Raw genomic sequence first — 21,048 nt, 5'->3', positions numbered from 1 at the left:
GCCTTCCTGAAAGGCAGCAAATGTCACCACTAGCCCTACCAAGGGCAACAGCCTCCCTCTCACTCAGGCTGACCACCAAACCAGAAGGACCAGTGTTGGACACAAACGCATGACACTGCGGTTGTACTGAAGGGAGGCAAAGCTCGAGATGCAAGCTGTGCAGTGCCCAGTCCTGGAGCTCTGGGGGTTCCTGTGTGTGTGTGTGTGTGTGTGTGTGTGTGTGTGTGTGTGTGTGTGTGTGTGTATGTGTGTGTGTGTTTTCTTGCATCCCTGCTACTGTGTTTCTATCTCCTCGCATGCATCCTTTGGAAAATCATGAACCAAATTGTGTGACAAAGAGCCCAAATTCTCAAAGCACTAAGCCCGGGGGATGATATCTTTCTTATGAAGGTCCTTCTTGGAAGGACAGTGGAAACCTCTCTCTCTCCCCTTGGGTGGAGGCATGCCAGGTTAGAGGTAACTAGACTTGGAGTCAGAGTTCAGGGCATGTTGGTGATCTCTGAGCCATGAGAAAGCCCCACTGGAAGCCCCAATACCATTGGACCCAATACCATTGGCTGATCTCTGCAAACTCTCCCCTGCACAAAACGCATCATCAGAAAGCTGCCCTTACCTGGCCTCTGTGTAACCCTGTCTCAAGCCCTTTAATCTCCTGCTTTATCTTCCTGTTAAAAACACAATTACCCTGGGCAAAGGGATGCATTTAAACTGTTAACATATGTCCTGCTGTAGGAAACAAGGGGTTAATGGCCCGCAGTTCTAGCCTGAAGCCAAGGGATATTGATCCATATGACCTGGTTCATAGGTGGAGGCAGGGCTGGAGGTCAAGCAGGAACTGGATTTAGCAAGGTTCATGGTGTGGCTTTTCTAAGAGCAAGAGACAGATGGGGCCACAGAAAGACCGAACCACATAGCCATGGCGGAACAAAGCGAACCATTAGCCGGAAAGAGCCATAGGCAGAAAATAATATCAGGAAAGGGCTGTCTGGCACTCTCTCTGCCCACAGGGTCATGCCCGGGCTTTTCGCCCTCGAGCCAGAACCCAAGAATGTTCTGGAGGACAGGATCTTGCCAAGAGAGGGCAGAGAGCTACAAGACAAAACCATGGAATCTCCATGAACTGATTTATTAACACAAAGCTGAGTCATAAACCCCCAGCCTCCCAGTACTGAACAAGTTCACAAGAGCTCACGCACAAGCTTGCCTCTTCGACCCTCTGAAGCCCAGGGTATCCTACTCCCGGAGAAAATGATCTGCATGGATTTTTCAAAGACGTAGATGAGAAACCGAGTGCCCCTGCCACTGGGTGCTGGGGACATTGTAGGCTGCCGGTGAATGCTGTCTTCTGAAGTAGCTGCCAGGCAAAAAATGCTGCCTAGATGGAGAAATAGGAATTAGATCTCAAGATGGTTTTAATTCCCCGGACCTAAGTACTGGGAAGCAAGGCTGAGTGGTAGGGGGTGAGGGTGGGAGCAGGATGATTTAGAACACCAAGATGTTTATGGTTCTGTGCCCCTTTAAGCTTGAGCAGGCTGATTGAGAATTCTGTAAACAATCACTGAGAAGCCTTGAGATAAGGAGCTGAACCATCTAAAGGGAGAGGAATAATAGCGCTGAAGACAAGAGAATCTCTCAGCCACATGGAAATTATTCAGTGCATAAAGACCCCTATGCCCGCATGTGCTTTATAGCTGAACAAAAACATTCCCCATGCACAAGAAAGTGGCTTTAGAATGAGAACAGGTTTTCTTAACTTGCCTTTCTGGTCTATAAATTAATGCTTCAGACCTTTGCCTTGGAGACAGACTCACCCGTCCGTCTGATCAGAAAGAAGAGTGCAGTATTCACAAGAATGTTAGAGTTCTTTGCCTGCCAATTGTCTACAGCCCTCAGTAACACGGTGTCCATACAGGGTGGACCAGTCGTCAAGAAGCAAATAACAGGAAGGGCAATGGCCCTGACCTTGGGGGCTGGGACAGCTGGGAAGAGGAGAGAAGAGAGTTAGAAAATATTTCCATAATAAGCAAGTTTATCCAGTGGCAAGACCCATCAAGCACATGGCAATTCAAATATCCCCTCAGAAAATACAGAGAAGATATCTTTCTGCCCACTCCCTTTCCTTTCCACCCCCAACCTCCCACCCCCTCTTTTTTAAGTGGCTCTACCCTGAGGATACAAGAAAATTATTATGAACTCTCTGGGATTTCCAAAGCCAGATGGATTCTGGGAAAGTGTAGATAGAGTCAAAAGGGGTCTAAAGTAGAATTTGAGGTGACAGGATTCAAACTAAAGCAAAGCCAGTCAAGCTGGCACCTCATCCTAAAATGTCATAATAATAAAAGTGATCAACAAAGCAGCTGACTGAGACTTTCACTATATCGGCTTCCCTCAAAAGATAAACATGTTGGGAGAATCATCGTTTTATCTTTCTAGCTTTTCCATATTCTTTACGCGCCAATTTAGATCCAGAAAATGAATGAAAAGTCCGTTATTAAGCACTTACAGTGCTGTACAAATTAATTGGGAAAAAATAATAAAATTTTGACACACAATGATCTCAAATCTTTCTACATATTCTAAAAAAGCTTACTATGTAATATACCTTCATGATGAAATGAAATCACCTTTTTGCACTATTTGGCAGTAAGTCAATATTATTTTTAACATATTCTTTAATTTTTCATCAGGGAACTATGCTTTTGTCATATCAAATAGTAAGCATTCCTTTAACAAAGTCTTCTTTCTAAGTGTATAGTCTTGATTATAGCCACAGATTTTAAATCAGAGAAGTACTCAGATCACTGAAATATATTTATTGCCATCTCTTGAATAAATTTCTTAACCTTTTTAGATGTGTGGCATGGTACAAAGTGGCATTGTGGTATTCCATTGCCACTAAATAATTTCTGTAATTCTGGAATAAGTCTGCTTTCCAATATCTAACTATATTTATCAGATTCCATCCTTTCTCAAAGGGGTTAAAGTCTTCTGGGCATACTAGATGTAAAAAAAATCCCTATAATTTTTTTTGGTGCAGATATTTTACAATCATAAAGATGCCCAAATCCTATAGAGCCATCTGAATTATTTCTGATGTTTTTGGTATAATCTTCAACAGAAAAGTGAATTTCTATCAGTAAAAACTACCTTTCCCCAACAAATTTAGTATTCTAGTCTTTGTATTGTATTGTCAAATTTTTAAAAAGATTTTGTATTGAGAACTTTTTTAAAAAATCAACACCATAATTAGCAGCTTTTTTTTTTTACTGGTCTTCTTACTGTTATTCCAAATTAAAAACTTTCTACTATACTTTGGAACAGTGTCTAAATTTAAATCAATCCAAATAGCAGCATGTTGACTTAGAAAATTATAAATTAGCAATATCTATATTATATTTTTGTTTATTTTGATAAACATTTCCTCATTACATTTTAGTATTTTAATTTGTTTACCAACACTACTATAAAAGAATCAATATTGATTTCTCAGCCTTTCAGGTATCTTTGCTTCTTTTCTGAGGACTAATTGGGCTATTTTGCAGAAACAATTTTTGAGTTCTTAGTGTGTGGTATTTGAGTTTTTCAGTAGTGTGTGTGTGTGTGTGTGTGTGTGTGTGTGTGTTAAAAAAATTCAACTGAACTTTGTTCTTTGATGCCATCAATCTCATTCCAATGAGAATAGCTGCAGTCTCTCTGACAGTTTTTGAAGTATAGTTTAAAAGCATTTTTGGATATTTCCTTGGAGCAATACCCATTCTTAAAAACCAAAGAATAAAAACACAATGAATGAATGAATGAATGAATGAGAGACAGAGAGAGAAAGAGATATATGAAAAACATGTATATACCATGAAATCCTGAACCCATATGACAGAAAACTAATGGTGGGGAAACCAACTTAATCAGATTTCATTCTGTCAAGGTCAGACATTCTGACTCGAGTCTAGTGTCATTAAAAGGATACCATGCATACACACATATATACAGTCAGAAAATGAAACTATATGAAAATAATTGCTTGCCTTGAGCAATTCCATATGCCATCATACTGTGTGGCAAACACTGTGCTAAGTATAACAATTACAAGTGGGAAAAAAGAGGTTGTCCCTGTTCTCAAGGAGTTCAGACTTTATTTTTTTAATTTTTAATTAATTAATTTAGAATATTTTTCCATGGTTACATGATTCATGTTCTTTCCCTCCCCTCCTTCCAACCCCCTCCCATAGCCAATGAGCAATTCCACTGGGTTTTACATGTGTCATTGATCCAGACCTATTTCCATATTATTAACATTTGCACTAGGGTGATTGTTTAGAGTCTATTTCCCCATCATATCCCCATCGACCCATGCAGTTGTTTTTCTTCTGTGTTTCTTTTTTTTTTTTTTTTTTTTTTTTTTTTTTTTTAAATATATTTTATTTGGTCATTTCCAAGCATTATTCGTTAAAGACATAGATCATTTTCTTTTCCTCCCCCCCCCCCAACCCCCCATAGCCGACGCGTAAGTCCACTGGGCATTAGATGTTTTCTTGATTTGAACCCATTGCTTTGTTGATAGTATTTGCATTAGAGTGTTCATTTAGAGTCTATCCTCTGTCATGTCCCCTCAATCTTTGTATTCAGGCAGTTGCTTTTTCTCGGTGTTTCCACTCCCATAGTTTATCCTTTGCTTATGAATGGTGTTTTTTTTTTTTCTCCTGGATCCCTGCAAGTTGTTCAGGGACATTACACCACCACTAATGGAGAAGTCCATTACGTTCGATGATACCACAGTGTGTTTGTCTCTGTGTACAATGTTCTCCTGGTTCTGCTCCTCTCGCTCTGCATCACTTCCTGGAGGTTGTTCCAGTCTCCATGGAACTTCTCCACTTTATTATTCCTTTTAGCACAATAGTACTCCATCACCAACATATACCACAGTTTGTTCAGCCATTCCCCAATTGATGGGCATCCCCTCATTTTCCAGTTTTGGGCCACCACAAAGAGCGCAGCTATGAATATTTTTGTACAAGTCTTTGTGTCCATTATCTCTTTGGGGTACAGACCCAGCAGTGCTATGGCTGGGTCAAAGGGTAGATATTCTTTTGTCGCCCTTTGGGCATAGTTCCAAATTGCCCTCCAGAATGGTTGGATCAGTTCACAGCTCCACCAGCAATGAATTAATGTCCCTACTTTGCCACATCCCCTCCAGCATTCATTACTTTCCTTTGCTGTTATGTTAGCCAATCTGCTAGGTGTGAGGTGATACCTCAGAGTTGTTTTGATTTGCATCTCTCTGATTATAAGAGATGTAGAACACTTCTTCATGTGCTTGTTAATAGTTTTGATTTCTTTATCTGAGAACTGCCTATCCATTTCCCTTGCCCATTTATCAATTGGAGAATGGCTTGATTTTGGGTACAATTGATTTAGCTCTTTATAAATATGAGTAATTAAACCTTTGTCAGAGGTTTCTATGAAGATTTTTTCCCAATTTGTTGTTTCCCTTCTGATTTTAGTTATATTGGTTTTGTTTGTACAAAAGCTTTTTAGTTTGATGTAGTCAAAATTATTTATTTTACATTTTGTGATTCTTTCTATATCTTGCTTGGTTTTAAAGCCTTTCCCCTCCCAAAGGTCTGACATGTATACTATTCTGTGTTTACCCAATTTACTTATGGTTTCCTTCTTTATGTTTAAGTCACTCACCCATTTTGAATTTATCTTGGTGTAGGGTGTGAGGTGTTGATCTATTCCTAGTCTCTCCCACACTGTCTTCCAATTTTCCCAGCAGTTTTTATGAAATAGTGGATTTTTGTCCCAAAAGCTGGGATCTTTGGGTTTATCGTATACTGTCTTGCTGAGGTCGCTTTCCCCCAGTCTATTCCACTGATCTTCCTTTCTATTTCTTAGCCAGTACCAAATTGTTTTGATGACTGCTGCTTTGTAATATAGTTTTAGGTCAGGGACTGCAAGGCCCCCATCATATGTGTTTTTTTTCATTATTTCCCTGGATATCCTTGATCTTTTGTTCTTCCAAATGAACTTTGTTATGGTTTTTTCTAAATCAGTGAAGAAGTATTTTGGTAGTTCAATGGGTATGGCACTAAATAGATAAATAAGTTTGGGTAGGATGGTCATTTTTATTATATTGGCTCGTCCTATCCATGAGCAGTTAATGTTTTTCCATTTGTTCAAGTCTAGTTTTAGTTGTGTGGCGAGTGTTTTGTAGTTGTGTTCATATAGTTCCTGTGTTTGTCTTGGGAGGTAGATTCCTAGGTATTTTATTTTGTCTAAGGTGATTTTGAATGGGATTTCTCTTTCTAGTTCTTGCTGCTGAGCTGTGTTGGAGATATATAGAAAAGCTGATGATTTATGTGGGTTTATTTTGTATCCTGCAACTTTGCTAAAGTTGTTGATTATTTCAATTAGCTTTTTGGTTGAATCTCTAGGATTCTTTAAGTAGACCATCATGTCATCCGCAAAGAGTGATAACTTGGTCTCCTCCTTGCCTATTTTGATGCCTTCAATTCCTTTATCTTCTCTAATTGCTACTGCTAGTGTTTCTAGTACAATGTCAAATAGTAGAGGTGATAATGGGCATCCTTGTTTCACTCCTGATCTTATTGGGAATGCATCTAGTTTATCCCCATTGCAGATGATATTAGCTGTTGGTTTTAGATATATACTGTTTATTATTTTTAGGAATGACCCTTCTATTCCTATGCTTTCTAGTGTTTTTAATAGGAATGGGTGTTGTATTTTATCAAAGGCTTTTTCTGCATCTATTGAAATAATCATGTGATTCTTGCTAGTTTGCTTGTTGATGTGGTCAATTATGTGGATGGTTTTCCTAATGTTGAACCAGCCCTGCATCCCTGGTATGAATCCTACTTGATCATGGTGAATGATCCTTCTGATCACTTGCTGGAGTCTTTTTGCTAGTATCCTATTTAAGATTTTTGCATCTATATTCATTAGGGAGATTGGCCTATAGTTTTCTTTCTCTGTTTTTGACCTGCCTGGTTTTGGAATCAGTACCATGTTTGTGTCGTAAAAGGAGTTTGGTAGAACTCCCTCTTTGCTTATTATGTCAAATAGTTTGTATAGTATTGGGATTAACTGTTCTCTGAATGTTTGATAGAATTCACAGGTGAATCCATCAGGCCCTGGGGACTTTTTCTTAGGAAGTTCTTTGATGGCTTGTTGGATTTCAATTTCTGATATGGGATTATTTAGGAATTCTATTTCCTCTTCTGTTAGTCTAGGCAGTTTGTATTTTTGTATATATTCATCCATTTCTCCTAAATTGGTGTATTTATTGCCATATAATTGGGCAAAGTAATTTCTAATGATTGCCTTAATTTCCTCCTCATTGGAGGTGCTGTCCCCCTTTTCATCTTTAATGCTGTGAATTTGCTTTTCTTCCTTCCTTTTTTTAACTAGATTGACCAGTACCTTGTCTATTTTGTTTGTTTTTTCAAAGTACCAGCTTCTTGTCTCATTTATTAAATCAATAGTTCTATCACTTTCGATTTTATTAATTTCTCCCTTAATTTTTAGGATTTCTAATTTGGTTTTCTGCTGGGGGTTTTTAATTTGATCGCTTTCCAGTTTTTTCATTTGCATTTCCAATTGATTGATCTCTGCTCTCCCTTGTTTGTTAATATAAGCATTCAGGGATATGAATTTACCTCTGATTACCGCTTTGGCTGCATCCCAAAAGGTTTGGAAGGATGTTTCGCCATTGTCATTTTCCTCGATGAAATTATTAATTGTTTCTATGATTTCTTCTTTAACTAAACGGTTTTGGAGTATCATATTGTTTAATTTCCAATTGGTTTTAGATTTGGTTTTCCATGTACCATTACTAATCATTATTTTTATTGCCTTGTGATCTGAGAAGGCTGCATTCATTATTTCTGCTTTTCTGCATTTGTGTGCTATGTTTCTGTGACCTAATGTATGGTCAATTTTTGTGAATGTGCCATGTGGTGCTGAGAAGAAGGTGTATTCCTTTTTATCCCTATTTATTTTTCTCCATATGTCTATTAATTCTAATTTTTCTAAGATTTCATTCACTTCTTTTACCTCTTTCTTATTTATTTTTTGATTTGATTTATCTAGATTTGATAATGGTTGGTTTAAGTCTCCCACTAGTATGGTTTTATTGTCTATTTCTTCCTTCAATTCTCCTAGTTTCTCCATTAGAAATTTGGGTGTTATATTATTTGGTGCATACATATTGATTAATGATATTTCCTCATTGTCTATAGTCCCTTTTAACAAAATATAATTACCTTCCCTATCCCTTTTGATCAGGTCTATTTTTGCATTGGCTTTATCAGATATCATGATTACCACTCCTGCCTTCTTTCTATCAGTTGAGGCCCAGAAGGTCTTACTCCATCCTTTAATTCTGACCTTGTGGGTGTCAACCCGCCTCATGTGTGTTTCTTGAAGACAACATATGGTAGGGTTTTGGATTCTAATCCATTCTGCTATTCGTCTACGTTTTATGGGTGAGTTCATCCCATTCACGTTCAAAGTTATGATTGTCATTTGTGGACTCCCTGGCATTTTGATTGCCTTCCCTAATTCTAACCTTTTCTTCTTCGGCTCTACCTTTTAGTCCAGTGATTTACTTTGAAACAGTCCCCCTTGTCCCCTCCCTTGATGTTTCCCTTTTTAGTCCCTCCCTTTTTGTTCCCTCCCCCTCCCCCCTCTCTTACCCTCCCTTTTTGTTCTCCCTCTCCCCCTCCCCCCCTTGGTTTTCCCTTCTCCTTACCCTTGTTGGGTAAGATAGAATTCAAGATCCCAATGGATCTGGAGGTTTTTCCCTCTCAGCTGATTTCCCTGAGATTGAGGTTTAAGTACCCCCCCCCTCTCTTCCTCTCCTTCTTATAGGAGTTTTCTTCCCCTCCCCTTCCCATGTGAATGTTTGTGTGAGAATGATTATTCTATTTGGTCTTTCTTTACCCCCTATTTATACATTACATTTTCCCCACATGTTAGTATACATAGGTTGATATAAATGTAGTCCTTATAGAAGAGAGTTTGAGTAAAAGAAGAAGATAACATTTTCCCCTTTCCTTAATATTTACCTTTTCAGGTATTCCTTGCTCTTTGATTTTCGGTATCAAACTTTCCACAGAGCTCTGGTCTTTTCTTTGCAAAAAGTTGGAAGTCTTCTATTTTGTTGAATGCCCATACTTTCCCTTGGAAGTATATAGTCAGTTTTGCTGGGTAGCTGATTCTTGGTTGGAGACCCAGCTCTCTTGCCTTTCTGAAGATCATGTTCCATGCCTTACGATCATTCAGAGTAGAACTTGCAAGGTCTTGGGTGACCCTGATTGGCATTCCTTTATATCTAAATTGTCTTTTTCTGGCTTCCTGTAGGATTTTTTCTTTTGTTTGATAGCTTTGGAATTTGGCAATTACATTCCTGGGAGTTGTCTTTTGGGGGTTTAGTGTAGAAGGTGTTCTGTGAGCTCTGTCAGTGGCTGTATTGCCCCCTTGTTCTAGAATCTCTGGGCAATTTTCTTTGATTATATCTTGTATCACCATGTCCAGTTTGGTGTTTATTTCTGGCTTATCTGGGAGTCCAATTATTCTTAAATTATCCCTTCTCCCCCTATTTTCCAGATCTATCACCTTGTCGGTGAGATATTTTATGTTCTCTTCTAATTTCTTGGTATTTTGGCTTTGCTTTATTGATTCTTGCTCTTTTACACGATCGTTGTCTTCCAGCTGCCTGATTCTGGCCTTTAAAGCCTGGTTTTCTTTTACAGTTTGGTCAAACTGGTTTTGTAGATGCGTGAATTTCTTTTGCATTATTTCCAACTTTTCCTCCCAGAAGGCTTCCATCTTTTTGGTCATTTCTGATTCAAATTCTTCATAGGTTTGTGGAGAGTTTCCATTTCCTTTGGAAGGTTTTGGAGCATTTTCTTTTATATTATCTTCTGACTGCTCTGTATTTTGTATTTTGGCTCCATAGAATGTGTCCAAAGTCGCCCCTTTCTTCTTATTTTTCTTGGTATTTTGGGGCTTCTGTGGTTCTGTGGAGTTTGTCATCTCTGAATGTGGAGGATTAGTTTTTCTTGTCTCTTTCTGGTGTTCAGAGGCAGTCCTGGGCAGATAGTTCTATGGGCTTTCCCTGGGTTAAACTGAATATGCCTCACTGGAACTGGAATGGAAGGGTCTGACCACGAGGCCACACTCTCCCCCCGGCTCGCTTTCCGGAAGTTGCCTTCAGAATCGCTGGCCGTGAGGCTGTTTCGCAGGCCTGCGGGGGGATGGGCTGCCGCTTCCCCAAGCTCCGAGAGCACAGACTTTCACTGAGACTTGGATAGCAGGATCCAGCCCGTGAGGCTGTCTTGCCCGCCCTGAGGGTTGCTGTTGTTTTGACCAGCTCTTTGCAGCGGGGGCCCCAGGCAGTAACTTTCACCCGGACCAACCGGCTCTTTGACCCACCGGCTCTTTGCAGCGGAAGCCCCAGGCAGTAACTTTCACCCGGACTGGGACTTGGGTAGAAGACCCTGAGGGTTGTTGTTCCTCAGACCCTGCTCTCTGAGCCCGGCGCGGCTGCGGCTTCCGGGAGCCTTGGACTCTGCGCTCCTACCCCTGAGGTCCGAGTGATCTCGGGTTCTGGCTTTTAAGGGGAGCCGTACCTTTTGAACCGGGTCCAGGTCCAGGAGGAGGGTTCCCAGGGTCTGTGCTGTTGATCGTTTTGAATTTCGGCGCCTTAGGAGCTTATCGTTTGAGATTGGTCGGGAAGGGTTTTCCGGAGATCTGAGCTTTAGCTTTCTCTAAGCCGCCATCTTAACCGGAAGTCTTCTTCTGTGTTTCTACTCCCACAGTTCTTTCTCTGGATGTGGATAGTGTTCTTTCTCATAAGTTCCTCTGGATTGTCCTGGATCGTTGCATTGCTGCCAGTAGAGAAATCCATTATATTTGATTGTGCCACCGTGTATCTGTCTCTGTGTACAATGTTCTCCTGGTTCTGCTCCTTTCACTCTGCATCAATTACTGGAGGTTGTTCCAGTTCACATGGAATTCCTCCAGTTCATTATTCCTTTGAGCACAATAGTATTCCATCACCAACAGATATCACAATTTGTTCAGCCATTTCCCAATCGAAGGGTATCCCCTTATTTTCCAATTTTGCCACCACAAAGAGTGTGGTTATAAATATTTTTGTGCAAGTTTTTTCCCTTATGATTTCTTTGGGGTATAAACCCAGCAGTGGTATGGCTAAGGAGTTCAGACTTTAATTAGAGGAAACAGTATACATGTTTCTTAGAATGCCCTTACAGGAGCATCCTCTTGTAAGGAAAAGAGAAGTAGAGTAAAGGTTGGAATAGAGAAGGGTTCCTGCATTCTCGCTTACAGGGATGTGGATGGGGCTCAGTGTACAATCAGAGAAAGGGGAAGATGGAATTGGCAGGAAGTTCAGGTGTAGGCTATGGGGCAGGGAAAGGGGAGTTATTCAGAGAATAAATATTTATTAATCATTTGCTAGGTACAGGCATTGTGCTAAGTACTGGAGATTGCTGTTCCCTTGTTATAGTCGTATCTTACTCTTCATGATCCCATTTGAGGCTTTCTTGGCAGAGATATTGGAGTTGTTTGCCATTTTTTTCCTACAAATTACTTTATAGATGAGGAAACTGAGGTTAACAGGGCTAAGTGACTTGCCCAAGATCACACAGCTAGGAAGTATATGAGGCCGGATTTGAACTAATGAAGATGAGTCTTACTGACTCCAGACCTGTTCATTAGAGTGCCACCTAACTGCCCCTTTCACTATGCTATTTAGTCATGATGTTCCCTGTTGCTGGAATACCTTTCCCCTAGCCCCACTCCCCAGCTTCACAGTGTAAAATCCTTCAAAGTTTGATTTATCTACCATTTGCTTCCTGAATCCTTCCCTGATGCCCTCTAGCCAAAAGTGTCGCTGTCTCTCCTCATTATTCACATAACTTTGATTTAACCTAAAGATAAAATGGTTGGATTGTGTAGAGTTAGAAGGGACTTTCAAGAAAATCAAGCCCAGTTCTAGAGATGAAGAATGGAGACCAAAGAGATGACGGGAATTGCTCATGCTCACACTGGTATATAGTAAGTGTCAAAGCCAGGACTCAAAGTCAGGTTCTTTAATTCCTCTAACTACAAATGTAACACGTTCCACTATCTGGTGGCACTTGTCCATCCTTCCCAATATGGCACTATTTGCACACAGCTTTTAATAATGGTAATGTTTACATTGTTAAGCAATTTAAGGCCAAATTCAATGTCTTTTTCTTCTTTGCATTCCCATGACCTAGCATGTGCTTTGCATGTAGTAGGCACTAAATATATACTTAATGGATAAACAAATGAAAGGCTCCAGTCACAGGAACATCAAACAAGACTTCCTCACTTCTAATTCTTGCATTTTTAATTTTCACATCGTTACATTCATGATTTTTTCATGACTAGTCTAATTGACATACCCTAGGTTCCTTTTGCTGAGCCTGATTTCAGCCCAAGAATCAGGCAGGGGTGTCCATTCCAAACACCAGATCCCTAGGATTGACAATTGTCCCTCTCCTTTTGCTATGGTATCTCTCCCCACCTGCATCTCTTCCACTTACTATTCATTTAGCCATTAAAAGTGCACATACTAAGCAACAGGAGATCGGGTCACCAACTATAGAGAGTCAATGGTCATTTATTTAGCACCTACTATATGCCAGGTAGTGTGCTAAGTAAGTGAGGGGTGCAGGGATGAGGGTGTGGGCGTGGGGGCATGCAAAAAAAAAAAGCCAGAAGACAAACCCTACCCTCAAGGAGCTCACAGATTAATAGGAGGAAAAGTAAGCAAATAGGTACAAATAAGCTTTATACCAGAGATCATTAACAGAGGGAAAGTATTAGAATTAAGAAGGATTGGGAAAGGCTTCCTGTAGAAGGTGGGAATTCAGTTGGTACTTACAGGAAGAGAACAAGGCAAGTAGACAGAGATGAGAAGAAGAAAGCATTCCAGATAAAGGGCCATCCAGAGAAAAGGTCGTGGTACCTAGAGACAGACCATCTTGTACAGCAAGGAGTTTCACAGGATCAAGGAGTATGTTTTGGGGGGATAAGGCTTACAATGCAAGTTTGTTTCATGGGTATCAGATCCACAAATGTAAAAGCCCTGGAAAGGTAGGAGGGAACTAGTTTAGGAAGGACTTTGAACACCACACCGAACATGTTGTATTTGATCCTAGAGGCAATAAGAAGTCACTGGAGTTTGAGTGGTGTGTTGGTGTTGGTGGTGTTGGTGGAGGTGTTGGTGTTGGTGGTGTTGGTGGAGGTGATGGTGGTGGTGGTGGTGGTGGTGGTGGTGGTGGTGGTGGTGGTGGTGGAGGTGATGGTGGTGGTGGTGGTGGTGGTGGTGGTGGTGGTGGTAGTGGGGTGTGTGTGTGTGTGTGTGTGTGTGTGTGTGTGACATAGACGGATCTGTACTTTAGGAGAATCACTTTAGTGACTGCAAGGAGGATGGATCTCTCTCTCAAGAGAGAGACTTGAGTAGGCTATTACAATAAGCCAGTGGTGAGTATAATCACACAATCCCATGTTTTTCAGCTGTGCACAGATTTAGGCAGATTTAAGCCCCAGTTAACTTTGTTAGTTCATCTTTTCTTCCAGTCCCAATCCAAGTCTAGAACTCTTTTGCACAATTCTCTTGATCCTTTAGTTAAGAAGGCCATTTCTTCCCAGACCTAAAATCCACTTCTCTCCCCCTTTCACAACCATTTGAACCTCAACTCACTGACTTTCCTATATTCTGGAAACCCCCACAATCTTTCTGAACTAGCCTTCCTCTGCCATTCCACTTAGCCCTCTCCAACTCTCCTGTATTGCACCTATTATTACAATTTGCCCCTGGTTTTCCAGAACCCATGCGTTTACACAAGCTCAGGTTTATTTTCTATCTTCTCCCATCATTAGCTGAGGCTTCCATACTCTCCTGTGAACTTTGAGAAGAAGAATATGACGTCTCCCCAGGGAGCATGTACCTAACCCACAGAATTATTGTGAGAAAAAATGAAATATTTGTGAAAGTGTTTTGAAAAATTCAAATATTATTCTTTGAATAGATAACATATGGATGCAAAATACCATTGCTCTCATCATTGGTGTGGCCCCAGGGCTCCCTTAGAGCTCAAACTAGCATGGGGTCAATGAGACTTGGGTAGGGATGACATTTCCTGGGGTAAACAAAGGACTAAGCTTTTCCTCTGTAGAAATCATAGTTCCCATGTCTCACCTCCTCAAGGTTTTTCATTGGTTCTCTCTACTTTTTGACACTAATGTACTGAGCCATTGCCCTCCTGCTGTAGGTTCCAGAACCATGGCGTACTTCTCAAAGGGTTCACCTTCCCACTCTGGGTAAAAGTTCTGCTCATTCCCTCTACTGTGAAGATGTGTCTTCAGTCAAATTGTTCACTGTTCCACCACAACACCCTCCTCCATGCTTAACTCTAACCACTGCTTTTGCCCCAGGTGAATATAGTCCTAGTTAAGCATCCATTGGGATTGACTATTGGCAGGGAAGGCACTGACTGACCCTCAGGGATTCCCAGTGACATTCAAGTTCCCTTTGGCAGGATAACCTTTTTCAGTAACACTGACTTCTTGCTCATGAGCTCTGAGTCAGGACTCAGTTTCCCCAGCCTTCACAACAGGAGTCAATGAATGACAAGATTCCTAGCTATAATATGTGGGCTAATGGGTTCTGGCCCATACTCGCAAGTACCAAATTCTAGAAGTATTTACAGAGTGGTGACTTCGATGTTCCTATTAAATCATGGCTTGGCTCTGAAGACTTCCCTGGGTGGGCGACACATGCCACAAGAACACTGGGACATGCACACACGCCACAATTTTTTGCAACCAAACCATCTCTTACCTTCTCTGTTGTCAATAGCTATTTGGAATCCTGGCTGAAGAGGCCCAAATTGCATGCACGCATCCACACTCTTCTTGCTCCTGCTAAAAAGCAAGAGCCCTTAAAAACAGATTAGAACACACTCAGCTCCTAGGAAGTAAATAAAATGCTTGTCTAGGTTTGTTTTCCCCATGCTGTAGCAATCTCTTCACTCACTAGTGGCTTGCTGCTCGGGTGGGAGGCAGCCCCCATAACTCACAAGAATAAAACATGAACGTTGCTCCTCAGATGTGTATTCTATATGAAAATTTGGTTTATGGGTAAAAGATCCACAAATCTAAAAGCCCAAGTAATTCTACCTATGACCATTAGTCAGAGAATCACACTCACCGAGAATGAAAATTTATACCATCACAAGCTATGTCGTATTGGCCTCCCTGATGCCACTGGGAAAGGTTTCTTTCTCTTCTGAATCGTCTTCATTCACCAGCCTTCTCGAGCAACCACTACCACCTCGTCCCTAGGCTTCTTAGTTTAGAAATGTCTTATAAAGGCTGGTTCCCATACCACATGATTATCATGGCATAAAATAAGTGCATTCATTTTATTTTTTTTAACTCTTGCCTTCTATCTTAGAATTAAAGGCAGAAGAGTGGAAAGGGCTGGACAATTAGGGTTAAGTGGCTTGCCCAGAGTCACACAGCTAGGAAGTATCTGAGACCGGATTTGAACCCAGGCCTGACTCTCTATCCACTGATCCATCTAGCTGCCCCTGCTTCTTTTAGTGAGAAAAAAATTGGTACTGGCAAGTTACATGGCAACAAGATAATATAGTGGATAGAATTCCAGGCCAGGAGTCAGGAAGATGAATTCAAATCCAACCTCAAACGCTTTTCCAGTGATGTGACCCTAGGCAAGTCATTTCACCTGTTTGCCACAGTTTCTCTATTTGCAAAATGAAGATAAATAATAGCACCTACCTCCCAGGGTTGTTGTAAAGACCCCCCAGACAATATCTATAGTCCTTGGGGCACAGTCAACTATATAAATGTTAACTAATTATTCATACATTGAATTAACACATATAGCATCATGTAAGGGTCAGTCCAGGGGAATAAAGAGTTTGTTTACTTCCTTTTTTTTTTTTAAACCCTTACCTTCCGTCTTGGAGTCAATACTGTGTATTGGCTCCAAGGCAGAAGAGTGGTAAGGGCTAGGCCATGGGGGTCAAGTGACTTGCCCAGGGTCACACAGCTGGAAAGTGTCTGAGGTCAGATTTGAACCTAGGACCTCCCATCTCTAGACTTGGCTACCCAGTTGCCCCCTGTTTACTTCCTTTTAGCCAAAAAGTAGTGTTGATCCTTTAGTTAGGAAGACTATTTCTGCTCAGACCTAAAACCCGCCTCTCCATCCCATAGTATCACAAATATCCCATGATAAGTATCCTGACTAACCCTAACTGTGCCTGTGTAGTCATTTGATCAATCAACAAACATTAGTTAAGTTTTAAGCACTGGAGATACCAAAAGAGGCAAAAAATAGTCCCTGTTCTCAAGGAGCTCTCAGGCTAAGGGGAGAGACAACATGCAAACTACCATGCATGAATGGGCCATATACAGGATAAATTAAAGGTAGTCTATAGAAGAAAGGCATTAAAATTAAGACTAACTGGGGAGCAGTCAGTGACTCAGTGGTTAGAAATCCAGGCCTGGAGAGACAAGATCCTGGGTTCAAATTTGACTTCACATATTTCCTAGCTATGTAACCCTGGGCAAGTCACTTAATCCCAATTGCTCTTCGGCTTTGGAACTGATACTTAGTATAAATTCTAAACCAGAAGTTAAGGGCTTAAAAAAAGATTAGGAAAGGTTTCCTGTAGAAGGTAGGAATTATGGTAAGACTTAAAGGAAACCAGGAGAGCCAAGAGGCAGATATGAGTAGGGAGAACATTCTCATCAAGCATTGGGGCCAGTCAGTGAGTCAGGAGGCAGGAAATGGAATGTCGTGTTTGAGGAAGATAAAGGAAGCCAAGATTGTTGGACCGAAGAAAAAAAATGTGTAGCTTAAGGTAGAAAAAGACTGGGAAGGTGGTAGGTGGAGGGGACAGATTGTGACGGATTTTTAAAAACCTAACAGGATTTTCTATTTGATGCTAGAGGTGGCCCAGAATCACTGGGATTTATTGAGTAGGAGGATGGCATGATTGGACCTGCACCAGTGCTTCAGGAAGAAAAAACCTTTAAAAATATTATTTTATTTTCCCCCAATTGCAGGTAAAAGCAATTTTTAACATTCATTTAAAAAAATTTTGAGTTTTAAATTCTTTCCCTCCTTTTCCCCCTTCCCCACTACCTGGGATGGCAAGCAATTTGATATTGATCATACATGTGTGATAATGCAAAATATATTTCCATATTAGTCTTGTTGTGAAAGAAAGCAGTCTTTGGGAAAGAACTTTAGGGTGAACTTTGACATCCAAGTGGAGGATGTATGGGAGGGGGGATGGGAGGAAGAGACTAGAGCAGGACTTTAATGCCAATAGACCAGATGTGAGGCAATGAAGACCTGCACCAAGATGGTGTCAGTGTCTGAAGAGATAAGGGAAGGAGGCATGTTAGAGATGTCACAAAGGTACAATCAACAGACTTTGGCAATAGATTGGAAATGGGGTGGGGAAGAGGTTAAGAGCATGAAAAGTCAAGGATGACACCTAAGTTGTGAGCCTGGGTGACTGAGAGGGTGGTGATACCCTCAACAGTAATAGTTTTGGGGCAAAGATAGTGGACATGTTGAGTTTAAGGTATCAGTGGGACATCCAGTTTGAGAAGTCAGCAAAGAAGTGAGGACTGGATAAATAGCTGTGATAATCATCCTTATCATTATGATTGATTCCAAGGGAATTGATGATATCACCAAGTAAGATAGCATTGAAGGAGAAAAGAAGAGGGCCAAGGACAGAGCCCTGTGAGCCATCCACAAGGTAGGTGGCTGTGACCTAGATAAAGTAGGCATGACCTGGATAAAGATCTAGCAAAGTAGACTGACAAAGAGAGATCAGGCATGAGGAGAATTAGGAGAAAGTAGCATCATGAAAACCCAGAGAAAAAGAGTATCAAAAAGAAGATGATTGATGGTATTGCACAAATGTCAAGAAGGATGAGGATATATGGTGGCAAAACCAGTTAACAGGGGCAAGCTATATGACTGGATGACTGTCTCCAAGACTCTAACATTTCAATGGATCTATTCCAAAAATTCAGGTTGCAATTATCCATGCTGGTCCTTCCTATGGGACCTGTGTCCATGCCCTTCCACAAATGAGTCACACAGAGTCTACCCAATGTGCTAGAGAGGGCTTCCTTGAGGACTCCTGATGACTGTTAAGGGTAAAATTAGGATTATTGACTGAATATATTTTATTAGTGGTCACCAGGGATTTAAATTCAATCCCAATAAAATACTCAGATCAGTTTGGGATTTTTATGGTGGTTTAATTACAACAGAAGGAAGAAATTAGGGAGAAGAAGAAGAGGGTAAGGTTAGGAAATTTTCTATGGCCTGGAGTAAGTCAAAGGGAGTTCAGAGGCCTCAGCCAAGGGGCCTTCTCAGAAGATTAAATCTAGCTCAGCTTCCAGACATGAGGCCTTCTCCAAGATGAAGGACCTCCTAGGAGGATAGTGATTTTTAGGATGTCAGGAAAGGAGGAATTAGCCTTACCACTCACCAAGGTCACTCAGGGAAGATGCCTCACCTAAATCATGCTACAGAACCAAATGCCACAAACACGCCAAAATGCTGCCCAGAGCTCCCAATGTCCCGAGAGCCCAATGATGCCCAGCACGCGATCACAGGAAGTGAGGCGAAATATATAGGCAGTTCTTTACATCACTTCCTGTGACTCACATGTACCAATGGTGGCTTAAGCTTGTCTTAGGACAGCCCAGGGAGTCAGTCAATTGTTTCTGATTTGTCACTTGCCAGCACATGTCGGTCATAGGCCATCCTCCTCACAGTTAATCCTTAAGTGGGGGTGTATACATTCCTGGTTGCTAGAATTCTAAAGGCTAAGCAGGGTGGAGTAAATCTAAAATGCACACATCCTGAGGATACTTTTCAGACATGAGTGATGTCCATTGGTAATCCCTTACCCTAGTCCACCTTCTTTTTAGATCACGTTTCTTTTGATGACCTCCCTTACATATTACCCCTCATTGCATAAGAAATATTTTCTGCTTTATTATTTCTTGATTCTAAGGTGTTTTCATCTGTTCATCTGAGCATGTTCTTCTCCCTTGCTTTCATTTCAGTTCTTCAGACCCTACAGTATTCCCTGACTTGTAAGCTTATAACATCACTGGATGGACAAGAGTGGGTTTATTTTTTTAATTTTTAATTTTTCTATATTTTTTAAAAGATAGGGAACCCTCAGGGGAAGAAAATCAGTTTGCTTCAATTGAACCACTAGGTCAGGTTGAGCATCTGAGATGTCTAACTCTCCTAAAGAGACTGGCTGGTCTTAGTTATCTCCAGTTGGGCAAAAAACAAGGCTAAAATAAATAGGTGCCACAATTCAAGGGCCAAGTCTGGTATAGAAACTCAGATTTTCCACTTCTAAGAATGCCTATCCAATTAAGGTCACCAAAGTTCTTCTGACTTCTTGGCTCACTCTGGAAAGTGTGAGTCCACGTCTTTCTCACCAACTATGATGAAGCTGAGCTGATCCACTAACAGTGCACTCTTGTGCCTCCCTCTTGTTCTCCACCCTAGTCTTTACCTATTCAATTCCTGACCATCCTTTAAACTCAACTTGAATACCACCTCCTTTAGGAAGTCTTCCCTGATCCCCTTGGGCTGATAATCACCTTCCCCCTCAGATATCACAAAGCACATTTAATTTTAAGAAATTTCTAATATACTTGTCATGCAACAATTTAGATCATTTATTCTTCTCCATGCTGGAAGTCTTATTCCTTGAAAGACCAGAAACTCCTTAAGGATACAGCAAGATCCATATCTTATAAGTACAACACACCTAGCACAGTGGTCTGAACACTGTCGTCAATCAAGCTTTTGTTGTATTCTCTAGTATTATGAAGTACATTCTACGGTCAGCCATCTCCTTTTATGCATGAGTGTCAAAGTGAGTTAGAGCATATACTTTATGGGAAACTTCACTAGTCTATGAAAGAATACACATAGCTTTGTGGATTCTGAAAAGTTATTTCTCCTCCTCTTTTAGGGAGAGGAATGGGATGGCTTGCTGGAGGCACAGATGGAATCGCTCAGTCTCTGAAATTACATCACTCTCTCTTTGTTCATTTCTATACTGTGTATATTTTTCTATGTATAATTTTACCCATACCTGCCTGTTCTCCCCTCTTTAGACTGCTGCATTACATATAGTGGAAGCCTGATTGTTTGGGGCTGAGAATATTGAATGTTACCAGTAGAGATCACTTACAGCAAATAGGTCTTTATTAAAATTATGAGCTAGAAAAGCATCAATAAACATGAACATATATAAAAAGTCCAGAAAAAATATTGTATATGGACCCATGAATCTCTTATATACAATAAGGTTTTTCTTTTAATAAACCTTTACCTTCTGTCTTAGAATCAATACTGTGTATTGGTTCCAAGGCAGAAGAGCGGTAAGGGTTAGACAATGGGGGTTAAGTGACTTGCTCAGGGTCACCCAGCTGGGGAGTGTATGTGGCCAGATTTGAACCCAGGGATTCCTGTCTCTACACCTGGCTCTTCAATACACTGAACCACCTAGCTGCCCTCGGTAAGGTTTTTTCTAAAGGATCTGTTTCAATTTTAAATGGTAGTACCAATGCTGCCCTTCTTGGTAGTACTCCCTTCTAAATTTCCTTTTGTTTAATTTTATTTTCAAATTTCATTGATGCACTTGTCTTACTTTTATTTATTTCTACATCATTTTCCATACCCCCTAACAACATTCCCATGTAACATAGATGTATAGACGTATGTAGCCTTTGACACTGTCAATAGTCTTCTTCTTCTCCTTGATACTTTCCTCTTTAAGTTTTCTTGACACCAATCTCTCCTAGTTGTCCTCCCACCTATCTGATTTTTTCCTTTTCAGGCTCTTGCTGGATTGTCACCCAGGTCATGTCTATTAACCATTG

The 21,048-nt window shown here is 40.8% G+C and overlaps 1 long non-coding RNA gene across 2 annotated transcripts in view; it reads right to left on the bottom strand.

Moving 5' to 3' along the window:
- Positions 1-15,024, bottom strand: part of LOC130459010 (uncharacterized) — a 60,638-nt gene extending 45,614 nt beyond the window's left edge. The window contains exons 1-3 of one of the 2 annotated variants that reach the window (XR_008918316.1): positions 14,918-15,024; positions 1,812-1,979; positions 1,197-1,375 (exon numbers count right to left, since the gene is read on the bottom strand). This is a non-coding gene — a long non-coding RNA (uncharacterized LOC130459010). The remainder of the gene's footprint in view (positions 1-1,196; positions 1,376-1,811; positions 1,980-14,917) is intronic. The other variant, XR_008918315.1, reaches the window with a different exon arrangement.
- Between the last annotated feature and the right edge of the window lie 6,024 nt (positions 15,025-21,048).

The sequence above is a fragment of the Monodelphis domestica genome, chromosome 4 (genome assembly GCF_027887165.1).
Source record: "Monodelphis domestica isolate mMonDom1 chromosome 4, mMonDom1.pri, whole genome shotgun sequence".
In the NCBI taxonomy this organism is placed as follows: Eukaryota; Metazoa; Chordata; class Mammalia; order Didelphimorphia; family Didelphidae; genus Monodelphis; species Monodelphis domestica.
The sequence above is the reverse complement of the archived record's forward strand: the minus strand, read 5'-3'. Positions and strand labels throughout refer to the sequence as shown.